We start from the raw sequence: 13,746 nt of genomic DNA, 5'->3' as shown, positions 1-13,746 counted from the left end.
GGAAATGGAAGTGCATAGTGGAGATGAAAGGATCAAGTGAGGGATTTTGAGGCTGAGGGAGACATGGGCATGTTTGTAGGCAACTGGAAACAGCCAGCAAACAGGGAGAGATTGTAGATAAGTTAGAAAGTAGAAATGACAAAGGGGGCAGCCTGCTGGAGCAGATGGGATGAAACAGGATCATTCACACTTGGTAGGGGAAATTTGCCTTGGCAAGAAGGGCCACCTCTCTGTGTGAGACAGGGCTGAAGAAGGAAATGGTGGCAGAAAGCACATAGTGATATGCACTAAGGAAGAGAGGAAATGAGGAAGATGTCAGCAAATGGCCTCAATTTTTTTTCCCTGCAAAATATGAAGCAATTTTTTTAACTGAGAAGGGAGGCGGAGGAGAAGTCAAGGCATGTTTGAAGGAATGAAAATGTTTGTAAGAGCTGCGGTGGAGCTGGATAGTAAATTGGTAAGGGAGGTGTAGAAGGATTAATCTAGCAGCAATGAAAACCTAATTGAAATAGTATAACATAAAACCATCAATGATTGCATGATTTTCTCCATCTTTATTCAGCAGCATATGTGTAAGAATAGAAGTAGTGGTTAGTCAGAGTGATGTAAGCCTGAGATTGTTATGGCACAATCAAAGATGTGATAAAAGGCAAAGGACTCAAGAGGATAGTGTAGAGTTAGGGTTCACTTCAATCTCCCTAATGAATATTGATGCAAAAATTATAAATAAAATATTAGCAAGGAGATTATAGCATTATATCACAAGGATCATACACCACAACCAGGTGGGTTTTATACCAGGAATGAAGGGATGGCTCAATATTAGGAAAACTATCAGCATAATTGACAATATCGATTAAAAAAAAAACAACAGAAATCATATGATTATCTCAGTAGATTCAGAAAAGGCCTTTGAACTGGTTCACTATGGGGTTAAGATAGTGAAATTGAGTGACTAGGACAGAGGCTATGACTGGGCAGAGAACTGAGGATCAAGAGCTGGTATATTAAGGCAGAGGGAGAAATGGGAAACCAATAGATGTTGATCAGATAAGGGAATTTCAAAGTTTCTGAACATGGAGGGTGGTACCTTTATGAGTGATGGCAAGATCAAGGGTTTGACCATCTTTGTGGGTGACTAAAGTACAATAGATGAATAAGCCATGGGAAATTAGTATATTGAGGAACTGGGAGGTTAAGGTTTTTGAAGGAAAATGAATATATATGTTGAAGTCCCCTAGAATGAGGGCAGGAATTGGAGAGTAGAAAAAGATTGTGAGTCAGATACTGAACTAATTGAGGGAAGAAGAGGAATGTCTAGGAGGTCTGTAGAAAATAGCTTGTAGGATTTTGATTGGGTGAAAGATGTGGATTATAAGGACCTCCAAAGGAGCAGAGGTTACTGAGTGATGATGGCAATGCAGAACACGGAGTATTCCAACTCCTCTACCTCAACCAGTGAGCTGAGGGGAAGGAATGAAGGTATTGTCATAAAATAAGATAAGCAGCCTCAGAATCCCTCTGCAGTTCCCTCTCAAAAGCCACAGAACAGTTTACCTCTCCATTTCAAGCAGTAACAGTTTCCTTTCAGCTTACATATTTTATTACAGTATACAGCCAGTCCTGGAAAGGGTAGCCAGGGAGGTTGTGTCATCAGAGAGAAATCAGGTCTTCATGATAGCCAGAAGATGGAAAGAGTAAGAAGCGAAAAGATTTACAATGAAATCAAGTTTATTTTCTACGATTTAGGCATTCCAGAGGACTCAATGAAAAGGGTAGGTAAGTATTTCATTGGGATTTTGGGATGGGTGGGTTGAGAGGGACAGGAATAAGGAGCTAGGTAGTTGAGGATGGGAAACAGGATTTGGATGACAAACCACAGGGATTCAGAATTCCTGAAGTGTATGGGGAATGATCAGGAGTGTGTTAAGTGAAAGGAACCTTTCTTCTTCCCAGGTAGTAGACAAAATTTATATCATAAGATGGAAGGTAATCAGAGGGAAGATATTACCCGAATTACTTACTACATTCCTCTGCCTTCAAGAATGGTTCAAAATCATTCTAGAGGCAGTATGGTATAGTAGAAAGAAGCCTGGTCATAGAGATAGAAGGCTTAAGTTTGAACCTTAGTTCTATAGATAAGTAGTTCAACCTGTAGCAGGATGATGACCGTGATGGTTATCCTTTGTACCCAAAGAAAACTAAAATGATCAATGTATAATGTGTCCAACTGGGACTGATCAGATCAACATGCACTCAGAAGACTATTCCCACATTTCACATTTCTTTTGAGCTACTGCAAATCTTTTTTTTTTTTAATATATTTTATTTGATCATTTCCAAGTATTATTCGTTAAAGACATAGATCATTTTCTTTTCCTCCCCCCCACCCCCCCATAGCTGACGCGTAAGTCCACTGGGCATTAGATGTTTTCTTGATTTGAACCCATTGCTTTGTTGATAATATTTGCATTAGAGTGTTCATTTAGAGTCTCTCCTCTGTCATGTCCCCTCAACCGCAGTATTCAGGCAGTTGCTTTTCCTCGGTGTTTCCACTCCCATAGTTTATCCTTTGCTTATGAATAGTGTTTTTTTCTCCTGGATCCCTGCAAATTGTTCAGGGACATTACACCGCCACTAATGGAGACGTCCATTACGTTCGATTATACCACAGTGTATTAGTCTCTGTGTACAATGTTCTCCTGGTTCTCCTCTTGAGCTACTGCAATTCTGATTTGCTCATAGAGCACTGAGCCTTCTTTGGTCTGGGCACATCATGCAGGATGGGTCCTGTGCCAGTTTCTCCTATGTCTCACAATTGATATCAGAGTTCTTCAGAGAGACCTTGAGAGTGTCCTTGTATCACTTCTTCTGACCTCTGTGTGAGTGCTAGCCTTATGTAGGTTTGTAAAATAGTCTTTTAGGCGAATGTATATTTGGTGTTTGAACAATGTGGCCAGCCCATTCAAGTTGCACACTGCAGTAATCCGAAAGCCTGGCAATGCAGCTTAAGAAAGGACCTCAGTGTCCAGTATCTTATTTTGCCAGGTGATATTCAGAATCTTCCTAAGACAATTCAAATGGAAATAATTTAATTTCCTGGCGTGGTTCTGGCATTCTTGCCAGTTTTCACAGCTATACAATAATGAGGTTAGCACAAAGGCTCTGTAGACATTCAATTTGGTACGCAGCCTCTTCTCCCCACACTTTCCTTCAGAGTTTCCCAAACACTATTAGCTCTGGCAATGTGTGCCTCAACCTCATCATCTATGTGGATATCCTTGGAAAGAATGCTGCCAAGGTAAGTGAACTTACCCACAACATTCAAAATTTCTCCATTTGTTGTAACTGATGATTTTACACACGGTTGGTGCAGTGTTATCTGAGATCCTCATTTTTCTTTCTGTTAATTGTCAGGCCAAAGTTAGCACAAGCAACAGAGAATTGACCCATATTCTTACATCTCAGGCTCAGAGGCTACATTGAGGGTCCAATTATTCATGAGTAAAAAGTTATATACCAACTCTCTCACTACTTTAGTCTTGACTTGTAGTCTTTTTAAATTTTTTTTTATTTAATAATTAAGAATATTTTTCCATGGTTACATGATTCATGTTCTTTCCATTCCCTCTTCTTTCCCCTCTATCAGAGCCGACAAGCAATCCACTGAGTTTTACATGTATCATTGTTCAAAACCTATTTTCATATTATTAATATTTGCAATTGACTGATCATTTAAAGTTAGCATCCTCAATCATATCCCCATAGAATCAAGTTAAATAATTTGCCATCAGTATAGTAGCTGACCTTGTTGCCATTTTCATTCTATTGAAGGTATCTGACAAAATTGCTGAAAGCACGAAAATGTATGAGAGCAAGTACACAGCCCTATTCATTCCATTGGTGACAGAGAAAGTGAGAGAGTATGGTCCTTTATCCAAAACCCAAGGAAGCATGCCATCATAGAGCTGGAATATGATGTTGATGAACTGTGGGCAACCAAATTTTACCTTTATTTTCCACAAGTCCTCATATCAAAAGGTCTTTATCAGATCAACAAATGTTGTATATAGACCTCTGTTCTGCTTCTGGAATTTCTCCTGGAAACAGGCACTAAACACAGTATCAACTGTTCTTTGGCCCTGTCTAAAGCCACAGTGGCTCTCAAGTAGGTGACCATTTTCCATGTGAAAGATCAAATTATTAAGGATGAACCTGGAAGGCATCTTGTCAACAATGTCTAAGAGAGAGATTTCCCCACTCCATGATTGTCACAGAACAACTTATTTCCTTTTCTTTTACAGAGAGAGGCAAATGAAGGCATTCTTGATCTCCTGAAAGATAACCTCCTCTTGCAATATAACTTGGAAGCTTTTAGCTTTTGTATGAACTATGGATCCCTTGCATTATAAATCTCTGCTGGAATGGAATCATCACCATGTATTTTGCCACACAAGAGGAGCCTAATGGAATTCAAAATTACTTCAATATTTGAAGTTCAGCCACAGAGGGATTGATCTCAACATGAGGTATACAATCAATGATTTCAATATTGGTTGATGACATCCTATAGAGAACACGATGGGAGTATTCAGCCTAATATCCTTATCACTGATCAGTGTGACTCCATTTAACATTGAGTAGGTGAAATATGCCATACGTTAGGGTTAAGGTTAGAGTTAGGATTAGGGTTTAGGGTTAATTGCTTTCAGAACATCATAGAAACATTCTAGATTGTTAATCAGACTGAATTTCATCTGCCTTCTTACTGAGCCAAGGATCCTACATCTTTCTAAGCTTTGTTCTTAGAGACAGATGAACTATCCTGCTGGCAAACCCTATGAGTTCTTGTTTTTCATTTAGTAGCTTCTGAATTTTCCCTTTATTTTTATTAAACCAATTGTAATGTCTGAGAATATACTTGCCTAGATGAGTAAATGTGGGGCTGTATAACAAATTTCTGAAAATTGCCCTTTCCTTTTCTGCTCCAATGTTGTCATACTTGTGTTGACTCAGTTTTCCTTCCAAGTCACAAATTGTTTGAGAATGGAGACACTCTCTCATTTGTTCACATTGTCTTCTGGTAGTTGTATTGCTTTGAGACCACCACTTTCATTGAATGTAAATGTTAACTTTGAGAAGATAAGTGTATGATCTGTCCAACACTCTGCACTACACAAAGTCTTTATTACTCTCACATCCTATCTGTCTTTTCTCCTTGCAAAGACATATTCAATAAATACCAGTTTGTTGCAAGAGTGAATTCATGAAGTTTTATTGTGTTTAGGTAAATGGGAACACAGTATTGGTGATGAGAAGACCATGAGGTGTACCAGTCTTCAATATTAAATATCCATTGCTGTTGCTGTTTCCAACTCCATTCCTCACAAAGACTCCCTGAATTGTCTGATCATCTGTGACTATTCTAGCATTAACGTTTCTCAGAATTACCAGGTTGTCCTCTTTTAGCACTCTATTGATAAGGACCTCCAGATCTTCAAAAAAATTTCTTTGACTTTATCAGAGTTGATCATGGTGGGAGCATACTATTTTGCCTCCTGGACAACTTGGTTTCCTCATTTGTAAAATGAGAATAAGAATGCTTGTAGTTACCTATCTCATCAGATTGTTGGGAGACTCAAATGAGATAATGTGGTGGGTCATGCCTGTAATCCTTGCTAATGGGAAGTCTGAAGATGATAGATCAATTGAGCTTGTGAGTTCTGAGCCACAATGGGTTAAACAGTTTTAGGGATCCATGCTATGTCTAGCTCCAAGAAGGTGAATGAGGGGGCATCAGGCTTCCTAAGGAGAATTGAATCAGGCCAAATTGGAAACAGAATAAGGTCAAAACTTCTATCCCTCCCCCCCCCCCCCTTCACTTCTTTGGATTCCATCATGTTTCATGACCCCAGGAACCTCACCGTCTTGAAAGATCTCATAAGCCTTGGTTGGTACATGTCAATAGTACCTTCTGTTCTGTCATTCTAATTGGAGGATAGAAAGAAGAGTTCCTCTAAAAATCTCCCCCCCCCTTTTTTTTTTATAAAAACCCTTACCTTCTGTCTTAGAATTGATATTAAGTTTTGGTTCCAAGGTAGAAGAGTGACAAGAGCTAGGCCAATGGAATTAAGTGATTTGCCCAGAGAAGTATCTGAAGTCAAATCTGAATCCAAGTCCTCTTAACTCCAAGTCTGGATCTCTATCCATGGCACTACCTAGATACCCCCTCAAATCTCCTTTTTTTTTCTGGAAAATTTTATTTAATTAGTTAATTTAGAATATTTTTTCATGGTTATAAGAATCATGTTCTTTCCCTTCTCTCTCCTCACCCCCATCCCGTAGCCAATGAGCAATTCCACTGAGTTTTATATGTGTCATTGATCAAGACCTTTTTCCAAATTATTGATATATGCACTACAGTGATTATTTAGAGTCTATATCCCCAATCATATCCCCATTGAACCATGTGATCAAGCAGTTGTTTTTCTTCTGTGTTTCTATTCCCACAGTTCTTCCTCTGAATATGGATAGCGTTCTTTCTCATAAGTCCCTCCGAATCATTCTGAATCATTGCATTGCTGCTAGTAGAGAAGTCCATTACATTCTTCAAATCTCCTTTTGAAGAGGGAACGGAGATCAGCCATCCCTTCATTTTCCATCTGGCTTCATTCTTTTGGATTTCCCCATGATGCTCCATACCAGAACACCTTCCCTCTTCCATCTCTTTATATCTTCCTTTTGTATGTTGTCCTCCTATTATATGAGAGATTGTCTTTCTTTTTTGTTTGTATTCTCAACTGCTTAGCACAGTTCCTGGCACAAAGTAAATGCCCAATAAATATTATTGAGGGGCATCTAGGTGACTCAATTGTCAGAGCAATAGGCCTGAAGTTGGGAGACCCTGAGTTCAAATCTGGTCTGACTGTATGACCCTAGGCAGGTCATTTAACCCCAAATGCCTAGCCCTTACTTCTCTCTGCCTTGGAACCAATACTTAGCATCTATTCTAAGACAGAAGGTAAGGATTTTTTTAAAAACAAGTGTTTACAGGGGGCAGCTGGGTAGCTCAGTGGATTGAGAGCCAGCCCTAGAGAAGGGAGGTCCTAGGTTCAAATCTGACCTCAGACACTTCCCAGCTATGTGACCCTGGGCAAGTCACTTGACCCCCATTGCCTAGCCCTTACCACTCTTCTGCCTTGGAGCCAATACACAGTATTGACTCCAAGACGGAAGGTAAGGGTTTAAACAAACAAACAAACAAACAAACAAACAAGGGTTTACTGACTGACCATGCCTATCAGTAGTGGGTTTAGTCTGTGAGTGACTGATGAACTGAGATACAGAGACCTAGTATAAACACAAAAAACAACACAACAGAATACAACAACAAATCCTCATTAATCATTCCAGGAGGATGTAAGTTCCTTAAGTCCAAGCATAGTTTCAGTTTTGTCTATGTTCTTTCAGCTTCTAGTGTGGTACTTTTCACACAGTATACACCTGCTAAATAATTGTTGAATTTCATTGAATAAGCAGCTAAGTAAGTAGCTGTCCAATACTCTCAAGATCACAGTTTCATTTAGTGATTCTTCCCAGCACTAGTAAAGATATTTACTAAGGCAAGTTAAGCAGCATTTATTAAGTGCTTGGGACTCAAATTCAAGCAAAAGAAAGTCCCACCTTCTAGGAGTTTTTATTATAATGGGGGAAGCCAACATGTAAAAGGAGGTAAAAATTGGGGGAAAACATGAAGGTACCTGGAACAGAGGTAGAGGAGAGGAAAAGGAGAGGAAGAGGGGAGAACATTCAGGAGTGTCAGAGATGCATCCTGGAGATGAATGAAGACATGAAACCTCCTTTAAAATGGAAGTTCTAAGGGCAAGTGGATAAATGCCATGCCTAGAATCAGGAGGACCTGAGTTCAAATTTAGCCTTGGACTCTTCCTAGTTTTGTGACCTTGGGCAAGACACTTAAGTCCAGTTGCCTAGTTCTTACCACTAGTCTGACTTGGAATGGATACTTGAGATTCTTAGACAAAAGTTAAGGGTTTTAAAAAATCAGAAGTTCTGGAAAGAATTGGATAACTGGAGAGAGAAGTTGCAAAGGAGGAGAATACTTCTGGCATAGGGTGTTCAGGGATAGGGTGAGCTTCTAGGATGAAGAGTTTTGGGGGGCATTACAGAATTGTGTAGCTAAAAGTGATCCTAGGTCAGTCCTATTACCCAGGGCCCTTAGTTTTCGGTAATTCTTCCCTTACTTTCTATTTACTAGGGGGAAAAAAAGTCCTAGAGTATACCATGCATGCATACATCTAACAGATTAATTTTTCATAAGAAAACTTTATTCAGGACATAACATTTTTCACTAATCTTTTAGAATACTTTAATAGGATGATATAGTTATTTATCAATATTTCTCACTTCCTTGACAAGCTTTTCATATCCCCTGGGAGTACACATATCCCAAGCTGAGTATTCCTGCCCTAGATAATAAGAAGTCCAAATCTCTCATTTTACAGGTGAGGAAACAAAAGTCTAGAGAAATTATGGCTTACTTGACAAGCATACCTTTCTCCCTGCCTTTCTCCCTTTTTTCCTTCTTCTTTCCCTCCCTTTTTCCTTTTTACCTTTTCTCCCTTCTTTCCTTTCTCTCCTTTCCTTCCCTTCCTCTTTCCCTTTCCTCCTTTCTCTCTCCTTCCATTCTCTTCAGCTGAATTAACACCTTAACACCTTATTTTTATTTTTTAAACCCTTATCTTCCATCTTGGAATCAATACTATGTATTGGTTCCAAGGCAGAAGAGTGGTAAGGGCTAGGCAATGGGGGTCAAGTGACTTGTCCAGGGTCACACAACTGGGAAGTGTCTGAGGCCAGTTTTGAACCTAGGACCTCCCATCTCCAGACTTGGCTCTCAATCCACTGAGTCACCCAGCTGCCACACCCCAACACCTTATTTTCCCTCAAGGGATTTTGACTTAATCTCTGTAGTAGGCAGTTTATTGAATATTGGAGGAAAGGGAGAGGGAAGAATCAGAGATGATTCAAACCCAGGAATCAGCTCTCTTCACATTCTCCTAGGCTTCCATTGTCCTCTACCCCTTGGAATCCTCCCTCAAATGTCAGGCTAGACTAATAATTCACTTGAGTGAGTCTTTAATAGATTGCATTGTAGACAACCAACCAGATATGAATTATTTATTAGAATGGGATGTCTCCTTCTCAATCCCAGCACAGTAGTGTAGCAGTTTGAGCTTTTTGGAGAAAGGTGATTTGAGTTAAACATTGGTATTACTCCTGATCCAAGGACCACCAAGCAGGCTGGGTGAATTCCCAGCTGTCAAGACATACTAGGTGGAGTTTCCAAGAGGGCCAGAAAACAATGCTGCTGTCTCTAGAGGAAAAGAACAACTAAACCCTGTCAAATCCCCCAGAGCAATGATGGGCAACCTTTTGAGCTTGGTTTGTCAAAATTTGCCAAAAAACTAAGTATAACTCCGGTGGTGTGTCACTTGGAGAAAAAAAACCTCCTTGGGAAGAGGCCCCATACTTCTCTGTATGAGGTTGCATGTGGCCGTGTGTCATAAAAAATGGTCACGTGTGTCAGTGCTGACACACATGTCATAGGTTCCCGATCAGGGCCCTAGAGTCCAGTGGGATTCCCAGTCCTTCAGCCCTTTTCCTTTCAGAATCCTGACTTTAGGGATCGCCCACTTTAGGAGTCTGCCACAAACCTCAGAGGTCTCCTCCTTCCAGCCAACCAGGGGCCTGCCCCTCCCACCCACCCTGCCACTCGTGACACTGATGTATTGTGTGGTCCTGAGCTTAGGGTTGGAGCTCCTGGATCAATGATGGTGCAGAGGCTGCAGGGAGGGGGAAGGATTGTTTTTCCCCCCTCTTTCTCGCTCCCCCTTTCATCTGCCAAGCCCAGGCCAGGTTAGGTTTCTGCAGGTGGTGTCCACCCATCCTCCCTCCTTTCCCCTAGCGACGTGACTTCTGGTAAAGGCTCCCAGCTTTGCCCTTCCTGCCGCCCACGCCCTCCCTGCCCTCCCCCACCTGGGCCCTCGGGCAGCTCTTTCTCCCAGGCCCTGGCAACCCGCAGAGCTTCGGAAACTGTTGACTCAGAGGGCAGATGGGCCGCCAGGGGCTGATGTCAGTTTGGAGACTGGCCATCAGGGAGTGGAGGAGGAGGGGAGAGGGAGGAGTGGGGGAATGCGCAGAGAGGAAGGGTGGAGAAAGGGGGACCGGGCGGAGGGTGGGGAGGGGAGGGGGAAGAGGAGAAGCGGTGGCCCAGCTCCCCACCCCTCCTCTCCTCTGAAAGACTCTGGGAACCAGGCGGGGGTTTGGGCTTGGTGTGGCTCCTCTGTAGACCGTGACTCACGGTGCGTCATCCGAACAGATGGCAGGAGCCACCAGTGTTTCTGCTGACTCATCAGAAAGCTGGGCTCGGAGTTGTCTGCGGGTGTGGGGGTGTCAGGGGAACAGGCCCTGGGGCAGGAGCAGGGAGATGGGAAGACTAAAGGAGAAGAGAGGTTACTTGAGGGATGTGGGACCGAGGAGTACCGCTGCCCCCTCAGCAACCCCACTCCCAGGTCGCTTTTCCTGCAAAGAACCTCCTAGAGAAAATGTCAACGAAGGGAGGGTGTAGGGCGGGCAGCCGCTCCCCAGCAGCAGCCCGAGGAGGCCCTGAGAAAACAAAAGGAGGAAATAAGTCCTAGAACTGGAGGCCCCCAGGCTGCTCAGGGAGGGAGGCAAGGTCTCTTGGGGCCCCTTGACCTTGACTGAATGTCTGGGGAAAGTACAATTAGACCCCTTTTAGAGAAAGGGGGTTGGGAGTTTATTCATCGGGAGAATTATTGTGTCTGTTCAGTTATCAGAGGAACAGTCCACTCATAATTACTTTCATAAGTGGACTCCGTATTGGGGAGGGAGTTATTCCCTTTAGGATTTCTTAAGAAGGAGTGGCAGGAATAGGGGAGAGTATGAGACCGATCCTCCTCTGTTTTACAGGACAAGTTCTCCGTGAAAGCGTGAAAGCATCAAGGATCTTGACTTCTTTAAACATAGCTAAACCTGCTCTTCTTTAAGGGAGTCTGGCTCAGTGCTGTGGCCTGAATTCAACATAATTTAGCTAATGCAGAGAAACCCAGGGTGATCCATGCGGAGACCTTCCCCACCCACCACTCCCATAGCTCCCTGGCCCTAATCTTGGACTCTGATCTGTTACTGGGGCACCATAGTGAATCCCTATCGGGAAAAAGGTGGTTGGACAAGGCGAAGAATAGAAGTGGATAGAAGGATTTAATCTTTGACTTAGTAGGAGGACAGGTAAAATCTACTCAAGTAGCAAGATTGTGGCTAGAAGACCCTGGGATACAGTGGAATTGCTTGTCAACTCCAGGAGGGGGGGAAGGAAGAGGGGAGGGAGACAATATGAATCATGCAACTTTGGAAAAACTATGTGTAAATTTGTTATTAGAATAAAATAAAGATAAAATAAAGGGAAAAAAAGATGACACTGGGACATGAAAATTGACTTAAGTCTCAGAGCCAGAACTGACATCAGAAAATCCACTCCTTTGCAGACTCCTTCCCATCATTTCCCAGGCACTCAAATTATCACAATTACCAGGCAATTCCTAGACCTTTAATATTATTTTTAAATAGTTTTTTATTGACATAATTTATTTTTTACAGTGTTAGATTTCCTTCCTTCCCTTTTCCCTCATATAGAACTATTCCTTATAATCAAAAAGTTGACAGGTCCTATTATTAAAAGAGATTTAGGCAAGCAATTCAACCATCTCCCTCAGGAATTGGCTGCACTTTAACAATAATAATTGTCATTTACATAGGACATTACAAAAATTATCTTATTTGATCTCCAAAATAATCTTGTGAGTGTACTGAGGGTCATTATCCCCATTTCATAAAAGGGTAAGCACAGGTTACAAAGTTAAATGATTTGCCCAAGGCCACTTAGATTGGTAAGTGTCCAGTCAGTATTTGAAATCATATGTTCTGATTCTAAATGTAGCCTTCTGCTAAATGACAATTGCTTCCTAACACATAGTGATAGAGAGTTATACTTTTGTGTTGTTTGGAAGATGTGATTTTCGTTTCTGAGTAATATTTATTTATATGAAAATAAACAGAAATTCTCTTTTTGCCTTTTGTAGAGGAAGGAGAGATGGGAAGGGAATGTCTGAGCCCGAGAAAACTTTAAGAGGTGAGTTCTCTCTTGGATACTTCACTAACTCAGCCAGTCTGATAGTTCTGTGAATAAATAACTAGATGGGAGGACCAGCTGATAGGGAGGCTAATATGGGCAGCTTTACTTGAGTCCAAATCAATCATCTCTAGATTCACAGTGAGAAATCAGGGCCACAACCAAAGTATATTCTCCGTTTTGTAAGGGTGCAAGCCCTCAGTGGCCTCCATCCTGTGAGTGCCAGATGAGGAAAAACTCTAAAGAGACTTTGGCAAATCTCCAATTATATTCCTTTAGAGCTGACACTTTTGACTGACTATCCAGGCTTTCAATTGATGACCGAGCCTATTATTTATTTCTAAGAAAATAGTTTGGTTCCCAAGAATAACTGGCGTTGGGTATATATCTAAAAGTTATATCTAAAGCCTAATAGAACTCCATTAGCAGGAAAATGCAGAAGTTTCATCTCCAAATGTACCTTATTCATGGTATATGCTCAAGCTAGTAGCACATAATATACCCTTTCTTATGCAGAAATTTTATTTGCTCAAAGGGACACATGGAGAAAAGCTGCTTAAGGAGAAACACAGATTAGGCTAAGAAAAAAAAAGCAGCTCCTCTGACAAAAGTGCTTGAGGGGAGATTTCTGAGGGGACCAGAGAGAAGGCATGCCTATCAAAAGCACAAAATACTGATTGATTATAGAGCTGGCTTCAGCACATTGTTTCCTAGCAGCTAATTTGATTGTGACTTTTTTTCAAGATCTTAGAGCTCATTGCTAGGAAAGTATCAAAAAATTGTTTGAGAATTAGTGGTATATTATATAATAATAACTATTTGTGTCTTCTCATAGTGATGAGATTGGTCACTACACATGAAGTGACCCTCGTTTGAGACATTTGAAGCTATATCAAAACATCAGGAATCAGCAACCAAGAAAGCTTATTACAGGAGAGAGATCAGAGAAGTCTTCAAGAGAACCTGCTTATAGAAATGAAATGTCAGGAGACAGAAGAAGGAAAAAAACATTATGATTGAAATGCTGCCTGAGAAAAGGTAAACTCACTATTTAGCATTATCCAAAGCTGGGATTCTTAACCTTTCTTGTACCATGGACCATTTTTTTTTAAATCCTTGCTCTCCTTTCTGTCTTTGTAACAACTCTTAAAACAGACAGGTAAGGACTAGGCAAATGGGATTAAGTGACTTGCCAGGATGACATAAACTAGGAAGTGTTTGAGGTCAGATTTGAACCTGTCATCCCATGTCCAGGCCTGGCACTGTACCCATTGTGCCACCTATTTGCCCCAATCATGAACCATTTGATAGTCTGCTGAAGCCTATGGACTCCTCAAAATAATGTTCTTAAACACATGTAAAAAGATATATAAGAATTCAAAGGAAACTCAATTATATTGAAACATGGTTATAGAGATATGTTTTTTAAAGCAACTCCATGGTCTTCAGCTTAAGAACCTTTATCTGTAGTTTGAAAGAAGAGAAACCCCTCAAAATCTTTGTTCTTTATTCCTAAA

At 41.2% G+C, this 13,746-nt stretch overlaps 1 long non-coding RNA gene across 1 annotated transcript; it reads left to right on the top strand.

Annotated features, from left to right (window-relative positions):
• Positions 1-10,266: 10,266 nt before the first annotated feature.
• Positions 10,267-13,261, top strand: LOC103099862 (uncharacterized). Its single transcript, XR_465296.3, has 3 exons — positions 10,267-11,328; positions 12,180-12,229; positions 13,065-13,261. It is a non-coding gene; the product is annotated as an uncharacterized LOC103099862 (long non-coding RNA).
• Positions 13,262-13,746: the final 485 nt, after the last annotated feature.

The sequence above is a fragment of the Monodelphis domestica genome, chromosome 3 (assembly GCF_027887165.1).
Source record: "Monodelphis domestica isolate mMonDom1 chromosome 3, mMonDom1.pri, whole genome shotgun sequence".
NCBI classification, from domain to species: domain Eukaryota; kingdom Metazoa; phylum Chordata; class Mammalia; order Didelphimorphia; family Didelphidae; genus Monodelphis; species Monodelphis domestica.
This window is presented reverse-complemented; position numbering and strand designations above follow the sequence as displayed.